Source organism: Musca autumnalis, unplaced genomic scaffold (genome assembly GCF_047663935.1).
Source record: "Musca autumnalis isolate F117 unplaced genomic scaffold, ASM4766393v1 scaffold_3, whole genome shotgun sequence".
Taxonomy (NCBI): domain Eukaryota; kingdom Metazoa; phylum Arthropoda; class Insecta; order Diptera; family Muscidae; genus Musca; species Musca autumnalis.
This window is the reverse complement of record NW_027411866.1, coordinates 80,569,550-80,591,399: the sequence shown is the minus strand read 5'-3', so window position 1 is coordinate 80,591,399 and position 21,850 is coordinate 80,569,550.

Below are 21,850 nucleotides of genomic sequence, written 5' to 3'. Positions count from 1 at the left end.
GGCCAGCAACGCGGAACCGGGTCAGCTAGGTCCCTAGGTGAGCAGGTCTTCTTTACCAACAATTATGAAGGAGAACACTAATCACAATGTAATTTTTCCTTTTAAAAATTTTAAAAAGTAACCCATTATTATTCAGCTTACTGGTAATGCAGAAAGTAGGGAGTAAATACCAAATTGTAGCCATAACGGTGGGAAACCTCCAAACTGTTCTATGGTACCTATATCAGAACGTTGACTTATACCGACAAGTCTCTGCAGGTATGTTTACGACCCCCGACGGAGACCAACAACAACAATTTCGGTGGGAAAATTAGGCAAAACCCCTTTACTATAGAAATTCATGAGGTATCGTTCTATGGGAGCTTTATCAAAAAGTGGACCTGTAGCGACAATACTCTGCAGAAGTATTTACGACACCCAACAAACCAAATTATAGCCATTTCAGTTTAATAATTTGGCTAAAATCTTGCAAATACCTAACATCGGTAGGAGAAACATCCTAGGAGACATTTATTACAAAGTTCAATGTTAAATATTGCGGGCTGTATCTTGATTTCAGTTGAAGAACATCACTACATTAGCTCATTTTTATTCTGATCAAAAAAATTTCGAAGTGTTAGAAAGGGAAACAAAAAGTTAGTTATTCCCTTCATCTCATGGTGGAGGGTTTAATTAAAAGAATTTTCTATTTTAAATCTGGAGATACAATTACATGAGAGTTTTGCTAAAAATTTTATTTTATGAAGTTTCAAGAGGAATGCATAGTTACGTCAATTCGGTTCGAAAATCGCGACATTTCATTCGTACTTCGATTATTATATTTGTAATTCAAATTGTTCCATTTGTAATTCGATTTATTCCATTTATAAAATTATTCCATTTATAAAAAGGAAAGGGACAAAAAGGAACAAATGGAATAATTCGTATTAAAAATAGTTCGAATTACAAGTAAATAAGTTGAATTACAAATGGAATAATTCGAATTACAAATATAATAATTCAAATTACAAATAGATAAATTCGAATTACAAATGGAAAAATTCGAATTACAATTGAAATATTTCGAATTACAATTGGAATTATCGAATTACAAATAAAATGCTACGAATTAAAAATGGAATTCTCGAATTACAACTAAAATGATTCGAATTGAATCTGAAAAGGTGTAGATATATAAATATGTAGATGTGTTATAAATGTTTACACGGAAAATTAAAAACGGGCCAGGTCAGCTAGTCTATATATAAAAAAGGATGATGTTAGTTACTACGCTTATAACTCAAGAACGGCTGAACAGATTTTGACAATTCGCACCAATTCGGAATGGTCTAATGGCAGAAAAGGATAAACCCTAAAAAAATCGCGAACATTTGCGAAAAATTTGCAAAATAATTTTTTCAAAAAAGTCAATTTTTCCACAAATTTCTATCGAGCTTCGCGTTTGGACTATACCTTGCCACTTATTTGGCAAGTTTTTGGCGAAAATTGTATATGCACCAATTGTGAGGGTTCATTATAAGCCTCTGTTTTGTCAATTTTTGAAAGTTGTATAAAATTTTCATTTATTTTCAAGCGTTTTTAGGAAATTAACAGCGAAAAATGGTTAAAAGGAGAGGGCTTAGTTAGGAGTTTGTAAAGATTAGTGGTGGTTTTGGTCTGATTCTGATTGAAAAGATGAAGATATTAACGCCGAAAAAGGAAAAAGGTACAAATCCACAAAATTATTTGAAAACTCAAGAGCTCGGAGGTAATTTCATTGGAAGTGAGGTTTTGGCATATATGTATACTTTTAAACCGTAAGAAAAAATATCTTCAAGAGATCAACTTCCGATTTATGCGGTATAAAATTTAAGCTGTACCAGATATATATTGAAAACTGAAAAGGAGTATGAATTCAATCAGTTTAGTTCCCGCAGAGCTGGAAGGCAATTACAAATGGCCAAATAAATTCATTTGTACACTGGCACTATTGGTGCACTCTATGTATATACATTGAAAAAGTATGATATTCAATATTGGAAAGAAAAAAAAAAAACAAGAAAACGGAGGTACGGAGATTTTTTGGTCGAATTATCTGACAAATATTCTTTATCGGGCGACATAAATAGGTAAATACTTATTAAACGTTAATTAGTTTGTTATATTTATTTGATTATATTATTTACGTCGAAATTTTGCCTCCCAGTACCTTCTCTCTTCGTCAAACTGACAATTGTCGAAAGTACAATTGTCTAATGTGCATCTGCTTCAAATATCGTCCTAAACAGTTCAAAACAAGGAAATATTTGCCATTGGGCAAGGTGATAGCAATAATAGTATTATAGGTTTGAACCAAAGCCATCAAGTTCTGTACCTAACAAACTGCGAGACGAAGTTCGCCGGGTCCCCTAGTAATAAATAAAAAAACAAAAACTTATTTTTTTATTTTTTATTTAATTTAATTCTTTTTTATTTTATGTATTTTTATTATTGTTGATCCGTTGGTCATTAATCCCTATGTTTGAGTTATTTTTGACTTTCTGATTTTTTATTATATTTTATGAGAGTATGTTTTTAGAATTTTTCAGGAATTGTCGCTTATATTAATTTTGTCATTTGAAAAATGTGATGTCGCCTGACCTGGTAATCGAACCCCGGACATACAGATTGCAAAGCGGACATGCTTACCATTGCACCACCGTCGCATATAATCATCTGTATACAAATGTCTTATTTGTTCAAATTACAACTGTTCTAAAAATAAATGTAAGCTATCTCATTTGTATCCAAATGATCGATGGAAATTAGATAGACATCATAATGATACAGAATTGTTATTGTTATTTGCCTATCTAATTTTTTTCTAAATGGTGGCTGGATACGATGCATATGGGATAACAATGTAATTGTTATTGTATATTAGACAAATGTCGCATTTTTACAGAAAATTATACACTAAAAAGTTCCTCATTTATAACATAAGATAAAACTATCTTCGAATTGCTTGAAGGGAATATTCACGAAATTTTGCACGACGTAAGACTTTAGGTCGAGGAAGATGCCTACAATTTTGGATGATGATCTGATATTATTTAGCAGGTGAAATGGACCATTACTTTTATATGAAAAATATAAACATTTTATATTTGGTCCTTATTTTTATTTCTGGAAGCATATACCGCCAAAGTAGGCTACATATGGAAAAAAACGACTGACCTTTCCACTGATACATTTTCCTCCCATGCTATAATTGTCTCTATCATGACAGAGAAATTCCCAGTTTGTGCATTATTGCAAATTATGTGAAGCCATAGCGTTTTAATTGTCCAATTGCATTTTTTTTATACATATATTGCACCATGGGGTCGCTACACCACCTTTTTTCAAAATATTCTCGATATCGCTACCGTTTAAGTTTTTTTGAAGTATTAATTTTGGTGAAGCAAAGGCAACCAATTTTAACCGACCAATTTTAATAAAATCTATCAAGAATCGTGGATGTACACTCACAACCATTTTTGGAATACATCGGATGCAGCTTCCATACCGCTAAACCTTTTAAAACTCTGTTTCCACAAAAACGCCAGTGGCGTGTCAGTTTCTTAACAGAAAAAGAAACGATCCACAGAAAACGCGAATTAATCCGCGATATTTTCAAAAACATTTTTCGCAATTTTTTTAATTTTTGCAGTAGTCGTTTCCGCCGTTTTAATGGATAGGTTTTCACGATGTATGATTTATATGATACGGAACTAAAATATCGCTGGGTACCTGCACACCCAAAAGAATATTGTAAATACTGTACCAAAAAATTGTTTAAAAAAAAAAAATATTGCACTAAAAGTTAACTTTGGCAGTAAATTACTGTAATGCTGTGTGGACTACATAGTCAATATACATATCAACCCAGCAAAATTTGAAGGAAGGGGTTCTATGCGATTACGTGATTTCATGTCATCTTTTGCATTGGTTCAAACGAAGTCGTGAAAGATTCGATCTTTTCATAAGCATTTGAACCCATGCAAAGGAAGTCGTGAAAGATCCGATCTATTCATTACCATTTTAACCCATGCAAAGGAAGCGGTGAAAGATCCGATCTTTTCGTCAGCATTTGAACCCATTCCTTCGATCCAATAAAGATGATGTTTGTGTTTTTTATTTATCTAAATATGTTTAAAGCAATACAAGGTTTATTATTTACAATAGGCTTGATGTTGTCGGAGACTCGAAATCACGACCAAAGTTGTTAAAACTCTCGTCGTGATGTTGTCTTACATTTCCTGTATATCATACAAGTAGGACTTCTAAACAATTGGTGTTGTACCTAGCTCGAAAATGATCAAGCTAACATTTGGTATTATAAAAATTCCCTTATCTGTTCTAAATCTGGCATAGAATGAAATCAATCAAATCTCGTTTCCCGAAATTTGAACAAAAAGTCCGAAATGAAAAGGAACAAGAATCTGAAAATATGGATGTAACGACTTTTGGAAAGAAAAAGTTTTAACTTAAAAATTGCCTTGTTCCCTGCTTTATTTCTGACATAACAAAAATAGAAGAATAAGGAAGGCCGAGCTAATTTCGAACAAGGTTGCCCTTTTCTTTTTTATTCTTTTATCAGAAGCAAGCAGGGCAAGCCGGCGAGGCAGCTCAGACCTTTACGCATAAATGATATTTTCCTGGAAAAGTCCCTTCTCTCCTTTCGTTACGAAGGCAGCTCAGACCTTTACGCATAAATGATATTTTCCTGGAAAAGTCCCTCCTCTCCTTTCGTTACATATGATTCTCTAGAGATCCCTAAAAATCAAATCGATTTGTAGATCCCTACGTAGCGATATCATTTCTTCCCGAAATGAAAGAGTATAAATTTCCAAAATTTTGTTATAAAATTGAAAGTAATTCACGAACATATATATGTAAGTTTTTTGCTGATAAATTACATAGTTGTAATTATTTCATGTATTCGTTTTAATTATACCCTATACCACAATGTGGAAAAGGGTATTATAAGTTTGTTTTGGTAAAAATTCACGTAACACCGCGAAATATTCCTCGGAGACCCCCAATGTGGTATACCACATTTGAGATGTGTGTCTGTCCGTCCGTCCGTCTGTCCATTATAAATTGTAAACACGCTCCAGACCGCAATTATGGACCGATCGTCACGAAATTTTGTATGGAGGTCGGGTTCAGATCTGAATAGATCCCTATTCTTATTGGTGATGATCGTGAAATAATTAGCGGGTGAAATGGACCAATTTTCTAGCGGCTCTGTAGGTCTCAATAATAGTCCGATCAACGCGTAATTTTAAATAAGGTAAGAGTATATCACAAAGGAGAAGCTTGCAATTTGAGATGGAGATCGGATAATATTTAGAGGGTTAAATGGACCAAAACTTTTGTGTGAAAATTGTGAAAATTTTTAATATACAGCTTATATCTTAATTCCTGGAAGTGACATTCCGGACAAGTGAGATATACTTGAAAGTGGAAAGCTTGGCCTTTCAATTGATGCCAATTATGTTGGTGTGTATGATCAGATAACAGAGTTACAGTCTAATATATTCCGTTATTTGTTTGTAGTGTAATAATAAACTCGCTAGAAGTCGCAATTATACATCAATAGTCACGAAATTTTGCACCGGGTAAGAGTATAGGTCGAAAAAGATGCCTACAATTTTGAATGATGATTTGATATTCTTTAGCGGGTGAAATGGACCATTACTTTTGTATGAAAAATAAAAAATGTTTTTTTGGTCGATATTTTAATTCTTCGTATTTCGCAAAATAGCCTACATATGGGAAAAAACTACTGACCTTTCCTCTGATGTAAATTGCATTAAAGTGTTTGCTAGATAACGGGCCTACTGCCTAATATATAATGGGTTCTGTATAGAGAACCAAATTTTTATCGCATGCTACATATTGTCTCTCCAAAAGTTTATGTAACACCACGAAATATTCGTCCTAAACCCTTATTTGGTATGCCAAAATTCATATCTCGACGAGATAAAGCGATTTAGCGATGTGTGTCCGTCCATTAAAATTGTAAACAAGCTTAAGGCCGCAATTATGGATGATTGTAACGAATTTTTTAAGGAGGTTGGGTTCGGGCCAGTATAGAAATGATTAGTTTTTGCTGATGATCGTGAAATTTTCAGGGAATGAAATGGACCAAAAACAAAATTTTAACCAATTTTGTAGCGGCTCTGTAGGTCCCAATAATAACCCGCAAAATTTTAAACAAAGTTTGAGTTTATGATGAAGAAGAAGCGTAGAAACCAACGTGAAGATCAGATAATACTTAGCGGGTTAAATGGACTGAAACTTTTGTGTGAAATTGGTAAAAATTTCAATAACGTAGAGGTTAAACAACGGAAGTAGTAGTACTACATAAGTGGGTTTCATTACATTTTACTTTGTGTGAACAACATTTTCCTTTCCTGCTACAAAAATGTCTTTGTCATGCTAGATAACTTTTTGGTTTTGGTCATAAGTATTATACATTACATCTCTGATATTTGATAATTAAATTTTCACAATCATTGAAAAGAAGTTCCATGGAGAGCGATTGTCCAGGGATAGTGGTATAGGGTATCCCATGGTCGGCTCCGTCCGACTATAGACTTTTCTTACTTGTTTTTTGTTTGTCATGAAAATCATATTTAAATACAGAATTTTTCATTTTCCAAACATGACATGAAAATTTCATGCAAAAGCATTGGTGAAAATTTCATGCCAATGGGTTGGTGAAAATGCATGTCAAAGCATTGGTGAAAATGACATGTCAATGCGTTGGTTAAAATGACATGCTTAGGATCCAAAACAGAATGTCAACTTTTGGGGGTCACGCTCATATAAAATTCATGAGTGAAAATGACAAAAAGATGACATGTCAGATCACTTGCACACATGATTCAACGCATGATTTGTCATCGAACATTTTGCTGGGAAATTATGCGTAATCGCGAGTACTTTAATCCTATTATTGAATTTTTGAAATACCCAAATGCGCGTGCTAGTAGAAAAAAAAAACATATAAAATCAAAATGTCAGCATCATTAAAAGGTGCATGCAGTGAAAATTTTGAAAAGTGATACATTAGAAGTGTAATCTTCACTTTGTGTTCTTCTACTTTTACTTTGGACAGATGTCCGTCCAACCAGCAATCGAATAGCAACGTAAAAAGTCTCGTTAGCTTCAACGCGTTTTTATATATTTTTATTCATTTACGCGGTCATAATTTCCACGTAAATTAAATTTTTTTGTCAAATTTTTGAGCTTTGTTCAAAAACACTTAATTTGATCAAGCAATAGTCATAGTTACTGGTGAACTACAATAGTTCGCGTATTTTAATAGTGCAAACATTGGATCATGGAAACAATTTTTTTTAATTAATTTCTCGTTAGAGACGAGCTTACTGACCAAGATGCTTTTGAAAAAGGATAGCCGACGATACGAACCCACACAATCACCACTGTGTGACATGCATGTTTCGCCTTTGGTTTAGGAAAAAAGCCTTTGAAAGTTATGAGTTTGGTTCTGAACACTAACACGCCGTGACAACACTTTTTTCCATGTGTTTTTCAAGGACGTGGGTTCGAACCCCAGCCTGGCTCAAGCTGATTTTTTATTTTTATTTGAAAATTTTGCCTATTTAGGCGAAGGTAATTTTTTATTAATTTTTTTTAATTAATTTCTCGTTAGAGACGAGCTTACTGACCAAGATGCTTTTGAAAAAGGAAAGCCGACGATACGAACCCACACAATCACCACTGTGTGACATGCATGTTTCGCCTTTGGTTTAGGAAGGCTCCTCAGACACATCGACTGTGGGGCGGCTTCGCTATCCTCTAACTTATTTCCTCTTTCAAATGCAAGTTGTTTTTTTACAAAGTTGAATTTGTTGTTCAAATCTTTGTATGGCTTTCACGACAAACGCTTAGCGTAGCCTTTGAAATTTATGAGTTTGGTTCTGAACACTAACACGCCGTGACAACACTTTTTTCCATGTGTTTTTCAAGGACGTGGGTTCGAACCCCAGCCTGGCTCAAGCTGATTTTTTATTTTTATTTGAAAATTTTGCCTATTTAACTATACAGCCGGTTGATTGCTGTTTTTACCTCATCTTGGCCGGGCGGTATACATTCTATACCATCTTCTGGGATTGGATCTGTGGTATCATCGTCTTCGCTACTATTGGATACCAGCAGATTGGAGAAATGTTCCTTCCATATCCTGAGCACGCTATCTGTATCTGTTACCAGATTACCTTGCTGGTCTCTACAGGAGGATGTGCCTGTACCAAAGCCATCTGTTCGATGTTTCACTCTTTGGTAGAATTTTCGGACTTCATTCTGTCTCCTGTACATCTCGATTTTTTCACACTCCCGCTTATCCATTTCTCTCTTTTTCTTGCGGAAAAGCCGTTTCTCTTCTCTCCTTTTCTCCCGATATCTCTCTCGTGCGCTACGCGTTGCTACTGATTGTAAAGTAGCTCTATATGCCGCATTTTTCTCTTCGGTAGCAGCACGACACTCCTGGTCATACCATGAATTCCTTTGTGGAGGTCTCTGGAATCCAAGTGTGGATTTTGCGGCTGTTTGCATGGAGTGGGCAATATGCTGCCATTGTGTTGTTATGTTATCGGGACAAGGAGTGCTCGCGTTAAGCAATTGGGCTAGTTGAGTGGAATATGCTGTGGCTATCTGTTGTGTTTGCAGCTTATCGATGTCCAACTTCCGCGTTGAGTCTGTTCGTGCTTTATTTGCAACGTTTAGACGGGTACGTACCTTTGCTGCAACAAGGTAGTGGTCCGAATCAATGTTTGCGCCTCGGAACGATCGTACATCCAACACGCTGGATGAATGTCTTCCATCTATTACAACATGATCAATTTGATTACTTGTTCTTTGATCTGGAGACAGTCAGGTGCCCTTATGAATATCGAGATGATTAAATCTGGTACTGCTAACTACCATGTTTTTTGCAGCTGCAAAGTCTATCAGCCTCATACCATTGTCAGATGTTTCACTATGGAGATTGAATTTCCCGACTGTTGGGCCAAAGATATTCTCCTTTCCAATTTTGGCATTAAAATCGCCTAGAATGATTTTAATGTCATGGGCAGGGCAACGGTCATATGTTTCTTCTAAGCGCTCGTAAAATATATCTTTGGTCTGTTCGTCCTTTTCTTCAGTGGGAGCATGAGCACAAATAAAGCTGATGTTGAAGAATTTAGCTTTTATTCGAATTGCAGCAAGTCTTTCATTCACTGGGGTGAAGCTGGATACCAGATGTTTTAGTCTCCGACTAACTACGAATCCGCAACCAAATTCATGCTTTACGTCATGGCAGCAATAATACAGTGCGTCACCTTTAGGTGTTGTTGTGACGCCTTTCCCAATCCATCGTATTTCCTGTATGGCAGTAATATCGGCCTTGTACTTTTCAAGTACGTCTGCCAATGCGAAGACTGCACCTTCTCTATAAAGAGTGCGAACATTCCAGGTGCAGATTCGCAGATCATGGTCCTTAAAACGTTTGCGGGGTTCGTCAACTTTAGAGGGGTTTGTTTTTCTTTTCTTTCGTTTTTTCATAGTAGGATGTTTTTTCTAGGGGAGGGTTACTAACCCGACGCCCAAACCCAAGTTTTTAACGTTCTTATGGGTGAACGCGCGGCACATGTTAGCTCACTACCTTTAACGGGTGTTAAAGGCAGTTCCCCAGGTGACACCACGGGGAGGTCAGTGTCCACTTGAGATGAAAGAGGGACCAAGATAGATCCTGGGCTTTGCCATGTTAAAGCCAGTCAAGACCATTGCTTGGTATCATTCATCCCCTACGTCACCCATTTAGGCGAAGGTCATTTTTTATTAATTTTGTCTGAGAAGCCTTCCTAAACCAAAGGCGAAACATGCATGTCACACAGTGGTGATTATGTGGGTTCGTATCGTCGGTTTTCCTTTTTCAAAAGCATCTTGGTCAGTAAGCTCGTCTCTACCGAGAAATTAATTAAAAAAAAAATAATAAAAAATGACCTTCGCCTAAATAGGCAAAATTTTCAAATATTTTTTTTTGTTTTGTCCTTTACTCATATACATATAAGTTTATATCACAATGATATCACCATGAAAAACACAAAACCGTGTGCATTATCAAGCATAAGTATGGCACAAGGGTCGATCCTTAAAATTTCAAAATTTTACCATTGACAATTTTTATATAGCACTAGCTGAACCCGGTGCGCTTTGCTAGCCCGAATACGATAAAATATAATGAAATGCCATAATCATATTAACGTTTTTAATATTTTAACGAATGAATATAGGAGATATGAAGGCGTTATATACCTATTCAGGGTTGTTATGGAGCTACTATGGTATTTTTGTATGTTTCAGGAGGTAACACTCCTCCGAAAGCCTTTCCGCCTATAAGTATTCCTAATGATTTAGATATATCATAAAAAAACATAAATCTTAAGAAGTCTCTCAATGGTATGATACTTAATAGCTGTAGCCATGATCAATTCATTCCTAACTATAAGTACTTGTGTAAATAATGATGACTTCTACTGACTGCTAGTCTTCAAAATTTCATTGAAATTGAACATACGTAACAAAAACATGAAATCGACCGAAAAAATATATGGGAGCTATATTCCCATATGAACCGATCTCGATATAATTTGTCAAATTTATTTTTAGACCAAATCCCGTCTCACATTCCAAATTTCATTGAAATTGAACATACATAGCATGTTTTGTGCATAAAGTACAGAAAATCAGCCGAAAATATATATGGGAGCAATATTCAAACCTGAACCGATTTCGATATTATTTGTCCCAATTATTTCTAGAACGAATTTCGTCACGCTTTCCAAATTTCAGTGAAATTGGACATACATATATAGTGTGTCCAAATCTGAACCGGTCTCCATATAATTTGGCACATTTATTTTTCGCACAAATTCCGTCAGACATCCCAAATTTCAATCTGCCGAAAATATATATATGGGAGCTACATCCCAATCTGAACCGATTTCGATCAAATTTAGCACATTTATGTCTAGACCAAATTCCGTTACACATTCCAAATTTCAGCGAAATTGGACATATATAGCGTGTTTGGGGCATCAAATGTGGAAACTCGGCCGCAAATATATATTGGAGCTATATTCAAATCTGAACCGATTTCGATATAATTTGGTTCATTTATTTCTAGACGAAGTTCTGTAACAAATTCTAAATTTCAGCGAATTTGGAAATATATAGCGTGTTTGGTACATCAAATGCGGAAAGTCGGCCGAAAATATAAATGGGAGCTACATCCAAACCTGAACCTATTTCGATATAATTTGGCACATGTATTTCTAGACCAAGTTCAGTCACACGTTCCAAATTTTATTGAAATTGGATATATATACCGCGTTTGGTGCCTCAGATACATGAAATCGGCAGAAAATATATATAGGAGCTATATCCAAATCTGAACCGATTTCGATATAAATTGGCAAATATATTTCTAAGCCAATATCCATAACACATTTCAAATTTCAGCGCAATTGGATATATATAGCGTGCTTGGTGCATAAAATACAGGAAATCGGCCGAAAATATATATAGGAGCTATATCCAAATCTGAAACGATTTCAAAATAAATTGGCACATATATTTCTAGGCCAATATCCATCACACATTCTAAATTTCAGCGAAATTGGACATATATAGCGTGCTTGGTGCATAAAATAAGGAAATCGGCCGAAAATATATGTAGATGGGAGCTATATCCAAATCTGAACCAAACTCGATATAATTTGGCACATTTATTTCTAAAACAAATTCCGCCACACAATCCAAATTTCATTGAAATTGGACATAAATAGCATGTTTGGTACATAAAATAAGGAAATCGGCCGAAAATATATGTATGTGGGAGCTATATCCAAATCTGAACCGATTTGAATATAATGTAGTAAATTTATTTCTACATCAAATTCCGTCACACATACAAAATTTGGAGATTGTATCTGTAATAGTTCTAAAGATATTTGCATACAAAATCTAAATTTTTTGGAGGTACCTCCGGTTTTGATGCTATATCTCCAGATCAAAGCGAAATTTCAAAAAATTATATAGCCTATTTTCATTCCAGGCCATGTAGCAATGTACCCTAAAAATTTCAGTAAGATCTGTTCAGCGGTTTTCGAGTCTATAAGGCACAAACAAACGAACAAACAAACAAACAAACGTACAAACAAATTTCAATTTATTATATATAGAAGATTTGTAAAGTTCAATAAATTGGAGGAGTGTCATTGCAACTGGGAATATTTTTATTCCAAAAAGTAAGGATTTTCAAAGAAAATTTAATGATGTAGCAGAAGGGGCTAAGCAAGGTCAATTTTCCAATGTTAGAATATTTATTAGAAATGGTCAGGAAATGTTTGTGCAACAATTATGTATATAATTGTTGCACAAACATTTCCTGGCCAGGCAACATCATTTTTTCAACTCCTCAGTAATGTTGGCGACATTTTCCGAGTATTTCAGTCATGTAAACTTCTTTGCAAGTGATATCTTAAGACACGCCGTTCGTGCTCTGCGATAAACTGTAGGTTCCATATCATTGAATCAAGATGAATCGGGGTGCACTCATTGATATGAGAGATGATAATTTGTTCCATAAAGGAATTTTGATTTTTTGAAAACTAATTCCCAGGGGTAGTGGTGTAGGGTATCACATGGTCGGCCCTGTCCGACTATAGCCTTTGCTTACTTGTTCTCCGTATATTTTTCAACGACGATTTAATAAATATGTATGTCAATAATGTGGTGAAATACGAAATGCGAGAATAAACTGTTGGTGTGAACCGTGTTTGAAATAGGTGTTGTAAAAGATATGATGCAGAATACCACTTAAACAACATGAAGTAAGCTTTTCTCTGGAAAAGGAAAGCCGACGACTCGAACCCACACAACCACCACTATGTGACATGACATGTTTCGCCTTTTGGTAAAGAAGGCTCCTCAGACATATCGGATGTGGGACGGCTTCGCTATCATTTAACTTTTACTCATTCAAATGCAATTTGTTTTTTACAATTCTGAATGCTTGAAAGCCATACAATTACTGAACAAAACATTCAGAATTGTAAAAAAAAACTAATTGTATTTGAAAGAGTAATAGTTAGATGATAGCGAAGCCGTCCCACATCCATGTTTCGCCTTTGACGTGCCCCACGGTTTTATTTTAGTCTAGTCTATGAATATGTTTATAATTTCCACGACTGTATCTATTTTATTATTTTTTGGTGTTTAGTACATTTATCTTAAACATTGCAATGTATGTTTAACATAAAACCGTTTAACTTAAAAAGTTTTTTACCTATTTTTATTTTCTAGTTTTTAGTTTTTATTTCGCATTCTGTTTAATTCATTTAGTGCTTCATTAATGCAAGGTTTCTTGCCCGTTAGTTTATTGCAGTCCAACTCCTCTATACGTAGTCCCTGCAAAGATCTTACTCTACTAAGAGCCACGTAGGCTTGACCTTCTTCAAACAGTTTCGCACCTAAGTATACGACTGCGTGATCCACAGTGCTGTCCTGCATTTTATGTATTGTAGAAGCCCATGATAGTATTAAAGGCAACACACATCTGTGTGTATCGCTCCCGTTGTTTTGTTAACCTGGCGTTTCTGACGCTATCATATGTGTGTACCGCTCACGTTGCTTTGTTAACCTGGCTTCATATTCTTCAGGCGTTTCTGACGCCGTCATTTGTGTATATCGCTGACGTTGCTTTTTTAACCTGGCCTCATATTGCTCAGGTGTTTTTGACGCTAATTGTTCCCGTCGTTTCTGTAATTGACTATTTCTATCACATTCACTTTCTTTGGCTCGTTTTGCTTTATACTTTTCTTTCGCTTTTTGAAGCCTTCGTTTACGTTGTGTTGCAGTTTCTGTTTTATTTGTGTTTGTATTTTATATATTTTATACCATTTTGTTCCCACGAGTAATGGACATTTAAACGGTCGACCCCCCAGAGGTCCAATAAAGGGGCAAGGCTATGTACAACAAGATGCGCCTGAGTCTTGAGGGGAAAACGCTAACGACATATCATTTTTATCCACCATAATGCCATACAGTTCTCGGCGCGTTTTAACCTTTCACCTTAACTTGGGTGGTGTACCGCTAACGACGTATCATTTTTAGCCACCCTAATGCCACACAGTCCTCAACAAGATAAAAATCCTGACTTGGGTGGTGGATTCAGGATGGATTAATCAGATACCTAAATTACAGATTCAATTTCTAAATTTAAATCTTAATTATACGCCATTTAGTGGCTGCGCCCATTTTTCGTACTTATCCAGTGAAGGATCTGAAGTATTTTATTTTTGAGATGTCGCGAAAAATCCGCGAAAATTTACAAAAAAATATTTTGAAGAAAGATTGTCAGAGAATATTGTCTCAAAACGTTCGTATTTATCCAAGGAAGTATCTGACGTATTTTATTTTTGAGATATTTGATGTATGTCCACGCTACGTATGTCCAATTTCATTGAAATTTGGAATGTGGTTTAGAAATATATTTCCCAAATTATATTAAATTAGTTGACTAACCCACATGAACAAAAAAAAATCAAATCAAAATTGAAATAACTACTAAAAAATTTCATATTGCATTGAATAACACTAGGGTTTACTTCCTTCTAAAATAAGACAATATGGTTTTTTTTTTTGAATGTATTGCAAAAGTTTCCAGTTACATCTTTATAGACGGTTTGATTTTTTTGGGCATGTGGGTTAGGTCGTTTTCGCGATGAGCGCCTCACATATTTTCGATATTGAAATCGGTAAATATTTTGATATAGCTCACGAACATATTTTCGGCCGATTTCACGTATTTGATGCAATAAACGCGCTATGTATGTTCAATTTCATTGAAATTTGGATTGTGTGACGGAATTTGGTGTAGAAATAAGTATACCAAATTATATTGAAATCGGTTTAGATGAATATAGCTCACATATATGATAATTAGCACGCTATATAAATATGTCCAATTTCTTTGAAATTTGTACCGTGTGCCGGAGTTTGATCTACAAATAAATTTGCTAAATTTTGTTGAACTCGGTTAAGACATTGCTCTCTTATATATTATCAGCCGATTTTATATATTTGAGGCACCAAACACGCTGTACATGCCTAGTAAATTTGGCAATATATAATGAAATCCAGTCAGATTTAGTTATAGCTCCCCAACATATTTTCGTCCGATGTCATGCATTTGATTTATCAAACACGCTATATATGTCCAATTATGATTGAAAAATTAGATTGAAATCTGTCAAGATTTGTAAAATATGTGCAGAACTATTGTGAAATCAGTTCAGATTTCAGTTTGTTCGTTTATTAAAAAATATCACACGTGTATACATAAGGGATAATAATAAAATATTGAATTTCTGATTCGTTATTTAAGAAGCGATTTTGATGTCAGTAAAAGTCTTCATTATAGTTCGCGTGTACTTATAGTCAGAAAGAAATTAACCGAGGCTACATTTATTAAATACCACATAAGAGAATAATTTGTAAATGTGACCTACGTAAGAGTACCTATTTTAAGAGGCGCGTTACCTCATGCACCATACAAAAGTAACAAGTTATGCTCCATACATAGCACTGAACGGGTAGGAAATGTCTCCATCCTACATTTATGCATTGTAATATTTAAAAAAAAGGAATTTAATTATTGGCATTTCTTTATAATGTACCTTATTCGGGGTAGCGAAGCGCACCGGGTTTAGCTAGTAATAAATAAAACAAACGGGGTGAGCTAAATAAAACCATTTAAAAATGGGTGGGTCATGCCAGTCTCATGTGTTACGAACGTAAAAAATCCTTGTAACTCATTTTCTGCTGATCCTTTAACTTCATGTTTCCTTCGTTGGAAAGGTAAAAATATTTCATGAAGCTACCTGGAATCTCAGGTCCATAACTTTATTGTAACCCAGTTTGAAATGCAAAATAAAATGAAAAAGGATTGGCCAGACTCAGGTGTCCAACGGAGGGTTAAGATGTTTATTTATATTATTGGGCAATTTTTTGAAGCCAATGTAAGCAGATACATTGATTGTCACTGAAAATGATACAACCTGAAATAAAAAATGTAAACGTTGATAACATGGAAACGAGTTGAAATTTTTTAACAATTCAAAAAACATTTTATAGTCTGAAAAGTTGTCTTTAAATTGGCGCATAAAGTATTCCGTTTACAGTACCGTTATATTAAAATTGTACCTGAAAACAAAAAAGGGCATTTTTAAATTGAGCATTGAAAATGATGCACCACAATAATCGATTAATAATTTCCAATTTTTTCGCTTTTATGCCATTTTAGTAATCAGAATGGAATCAGAATTTTAGTAACCAATTATTTGGTTCCCTATCGTTTTCAGAAGTTATGTCATTGATCGCGGTAGAAAAAATTATGTTCCTGACGTAATTTTGACATGACTGTAATTAATGTCCCATTTTATGAAATTTGGCTAAAAATTTCTAGTTTTTGAAGTTATTTTCCAAAAAATCCCTACGAAAAATTATTAGGGGTTTTGTCTAGAGTACGTACAAACAATCTAATGATATATGGAAAGTCCTGTATTGCCCAGGCTTGCCCTTTATGCCATTTTAGTAATTAGAATGGTGGAATAATTGGTTTCCTATCGTTTTCAGAAGTTATGCCATTGATCGTCAAAAGAAAAATTATGTTCCTGACGTAATTTTGGCATGACTGTAATTAATATCCCATTTTAGGCAATTTGGCTAGAAATTTCTAGTTTTTTGGTTATTTTCCAAAAATGCCTACGAAAAATTATTAGGGGTTATGTCCAGAGTACGTACAAACAATCTAATGATATATGGAAAGTCCTGTAGTAGCCAGGCTTGTCCTATATTATACTAGCCTTTAACGGCATTGCTCTGATAGAGGAAAAAATCAGGGCATAGAACAAAAGTTTTCGCACTTTTCTTTGAAAATAGTTTTCACAAACATTGTTAGCAATACCGTGATCATGTTTGCTTTTATAAAAACAAAAATTTCAACACCCATTGTTGCCATTCAATCCAAACAATTTAAATTGCTAACTCAGAAAACGCATTTTTTGATTAATGCTACTCTTTGAGTAAATGAGCTATAAGTTCTAGAAAGTTGTTTATTAAAATCTTAGGTACATTTTTGTAGTTAACTGTATTGTTAAATTTTGGATGGTTTTGTATCTATGGACCAGAATCGGAGAAAAAATTATAAAAATTGAATATTTTCTAAAGTGTTTTGCAATTTTGACTTTTAAGAACCTATTCCAGAAAGTTGTTCACTGATTGATATCTTTGTTACATTATTATAGTTGATTGTTTTCTTGAAAACAGAGAAACAGGATAAAAATCCCACCTGCTTTGCTATATTGACCTTTAAGAACCCATTATACAGGGTTCGTATGTTCTAAAAATATGTTTATTGAGATCTAAGGTAAATTTTTGTAGTAGGCTGTTTACTTTAAATTTGATAGGTTTTATATCTGTAGGCCAAAGCCGAAAAAATGTAAAATGAAATTGCATCTTGATAATTATAACCAAGAAAATGAATAGTTTGATGGAGTTTATGTGTTCACAATTTTTTTTCTTTTTGAGAAATGCTACAACTTTGAACTTTGCCTTTGGAATTAAGTCAAATTTTCTAATGGTTCGGAAGATATTGTCCTGACAAAAGACCTATTTTGACATCACCGCCTCAAACTTTTGGAGGCCTATAACCGCGAAAATGATATAGGAAAAAACGGCGAGACGGCGCTGCTGTGTCAGAATTTGGTTAAAAAAATTCTGGCCGAGGCAACACCGCGTGTTGCCAGACGCCATTTGATTTTTTTTTAAAGTTTGACAGTTTTTAGCCTAAGCGTACTCAGGACAGTTTGTCATACGACCATGTGTTGTGTTGTTTACAGTGACTCGAAAAAGTCTCTTTTCAAAAAATGGAATTTACTTGTGAACATTTTCGTCCGATCATTTTTCACAAGATTCGACGTGGATATACACGGCAAGAGTGTACCGATAAAACTAAATCTTTGTATGTCGATAAAGAATAATACTATAGCACTATGAAAAACTGGTTGAATGAATTCAATCGTGGCCGACACTCGCCAAAAAACGAAGGTCGTGAGGGTAGCCCAAAGTCGGCCGTTGTGCCAGAAAAAATTAAGACAGCGTGAACGGATAATGCAAGATCACCATGTTATATACCGTGAGATAGAGACATCCGTGTGCATTTCTTCCACCAACTAACATTTGGTATTGCATTAACACCTGGCCCCAAAAATGGTGTTTTCTCGTTATATCCCGAAAAATTGGCCAATGGCTCAAAAAAGGGCTCTTGTGGATTGGTGCAAAGAAATTGTGAATAAAAACGACCGCGGTGCTTCAAACAACGTTTATAAGATCGTCAGAGACGACGAATCTTGGATCTATGCTTAGGAGCCCGAAACGAAACAGGAATCGAAAGTTTAGGTCTTCGAAGGCTATCCAAATCTAACGAAAGTTGTTCGTGTAAGGAGCACTTCGAAGCAAGTGGTGACTAGTTTCTTCGGCAAAACTGAGCGTGTGGCGACTATAGGACTTGAGAAATGTAGAACGGTTTATTCTGAGTGGTACACCACAATTTGTTTGCCTGAAGCCTTCGGTGGAATTCGAAAAACGAACACGGTTAATTTGTTTGCCTGAAACCTTCTGAGGAATTCGAAAAACGAACAAGAGAAGACGAATTATTGTACCATGACAATATAAGTTCTCTCACATCGATTCAAACCGGGAAAAACGTGGAATTAATGGGTCACCCGCCTTACAGCCTTGACTTAGAACCCAGTGACTTCATTTATTCCCAACGATTTTCGTTGCCAGAAAATGCTGTTGAACTGTTCAAAAACCATGTTTAGAGTTAAAAAAGTGGTTCAACAATGGTTTGAACGCATGAAAAAGTGTATAAATTATGCTACTTAAAAAATCAATAAAACTATTTTTGATGGTAAATGTTCGGGTTTTCATTGTTAGGCCAGATACACATGGCAACGGATCATCAGACATATAAAATATTTACTTTGTTATTGAAGATGATCAATGCGAGAGGTTGTCCTTTTTTCGACAGGAATTGTATAAGTCTTGCATAACTTTGAGCGCACGCTCACAGCAATGGTTGCTTTTGGCAATGCTAATTTTATATTCACCTTTTTTCAGTGGGTCTTCAAGCATTTGGGAGCTTTTAGGTAGTCATTCACACCACATCTCCAGATCAAGCATTCTCCTTCACCAGATCAGCTTCCTTGTAGATATCCTTGTGGGTGGCACACCGTCCATACTATATTGAAGGGTATTAAAACAAGTCCTCTCAAATAACAGTACTATAACTTACAATGACTGTTTAAACTTATCTTTCTGTTCTGGGTATTTCGCCATTATCAACGCCATCATTATCCTCCTCATTGTTGTTATTCGCGAAACAAAACATAAACAACACCATGAACAAATTATAAAGAATAATGGTGACAATAGTATCAACGTCAGCAGCAAACAACAAAACCACTACCACCAGCCAGTCAACCAGCAGTTATAACCGCCAGCAACAGGAAGAACTCTTAAAAGAACTCCAAAAGATACTGGTGGCACTTAAAATGCTTTCTGGCGATATTCATTTCCATTTTGTGTTGACATTGTTGCAATTCAGTGACTTAAAATCGCTGTGGTTTGTATTGTGGTAAAACGGGGAATGTTAATATAGCCGATGTACACACACAAGAAGTGGTGATGGTGATGGTAGTTCCAACATTACACATGCAACCTGAATAAGGACATATCGCCATTATAAATTACAAATTGGGTGCTATGAGTTTTACTGTGTGTACTCCATTCCATTGTTTGAGGCTTCTATATCGTATGGGTATGCAATTCACGAAGCACAAGCAAATGATAGAAAGTGTAATGTGTGTACATTACCAAGAAACTGCTATAAATGACCATAGGAAATTCATAAATATTTTTAATATGCAGGATAACTGGAAGAAGCAAACGAGTAAAGATGCTGTTAAGCATCATTCTTTATATTCTTAAAGCATTGAACTTGTCCACCAGCTAAGATATTTAATTATTTGTTAAGGATTAATTACACTCCATTGAGCACTCCTAAATACTCCAACAAAACAAATGCCATGTTAATTATCCGTGCTGTTCAACAATTGCCAAATTTATAATTCAAATTACAAATGGAAGGTGGACACTCTATTAAGGGACACTCTTCTCTGTCAATCAACTACTGGCCCTCTGTCAACAGCAAACAATGTTACACAGATACTCCTCAACTTCATTAAGGCATCACAAATAGAGTGCGCCGTATACTTTTATCGAAGTATCTTCTTTCGAAACTTACCTGAGTTCATTTGAAATTCTTTGTTACAGATCCGAAGTTGATTTCGCCTTTGACAGCTAAAATGGCAATGACGACTTCGGAGCTGTGTTCAGTGAATGGCAAATCTGCAAGAAAAAAAACATCTTAATTTTTTCCATCATCCAATTGCTTGCCATTGAAGGGGAGTTCTTTTTTTTGTTGTTGCTATGTCTCTAAGATTTTATGATTGTGGACAAAAGACCATTCTATCTTCGCTGACATCGACTATTCAAATAAAGTTTAGTTCATTTTATGAAATGAAGTGACAACGTTTCAAAAAGTGATTGGATTGTTATCGAGAGTTCAGCAGCTAATTAAATAATGTTGTAGATATGTATACAGTCACAGATGAGAATTACTGAGGGTTTAATTTTTCTATCAACCAAAAACTTTAATTGCGATATACAACTGTTGAAACATGTTTTAAAGTATTTACAATATTGTTACGAATATAAGTTGAATTATTTAGTTGAATTTCCGTTAATTTGAATTGTAATGTAGATTTCTATTGAGCAGTCACTTAGTTTAAATCGAGTTACAACAACAAATATTGAATAGAATTCTCTCCATCATTCTAGTTCTTACCTTACATGTTCTTGATATGCTTTTGTTTCCATTTGTTCTGCCATAATCATGCAATTATCACTGATTTCGCTATTTGTTGTATTTGTTTTGCTATTGTTTTTCGTGTTTGTTTTGATAATTGTGACGTCATTTCGCTCTCTTGTAATTATTGCTTTCTCACCCTTGTATCTAAGTGTTGTTGTTCGCTTAGTGTGAGCTTGCGTCTGTGTGTTAATTGCACAGATTGCTTTGAGGCATTACCAGATCTGCTTTCTGGAGAATTCCGGAACAAGAAGGCAGGAGCAATAAATATAAGAGGATTCAGCAACAGCGAGTTAGTTGTGTTTGAGACGTCAAACTGAACAGGTTAAAGAAGAGCCGTGTGCCTAATAAAGAAGACGTAAAGGAAAGCTGTGTGCTTAGTAATTAAAGTCGGTTCCGAATAAGTGTAATAAAGTCGATAAAGCATTGTAGAATCGTAGTCTAAAACGAACTCTGTTTTATTTGGTACAAATCGTAGCGGGGAATGAAACAACGTCCACACGGAGATTACTTACTTACTTTGCTGGCCCATTACAGAACATTTGTTCCATAGGCCGAACTAAGAAAAGATGTCCATTTCTCTCTATTTGTTGCTTTGCACTCTGGAATACCGCGCCTTTTCATCTCGTCATCCACTTGTTTGCGCCATCTAATTCTGAGTGCACCGCCAAGCGGTGCGTATTTATACGCCTTTTTAGGGGGTTCATCGTCGCTCATTCTTATGATATGGCCTAGCCAACGCAATCGCTGCATCTCGATACGTTTAACAATATTGAT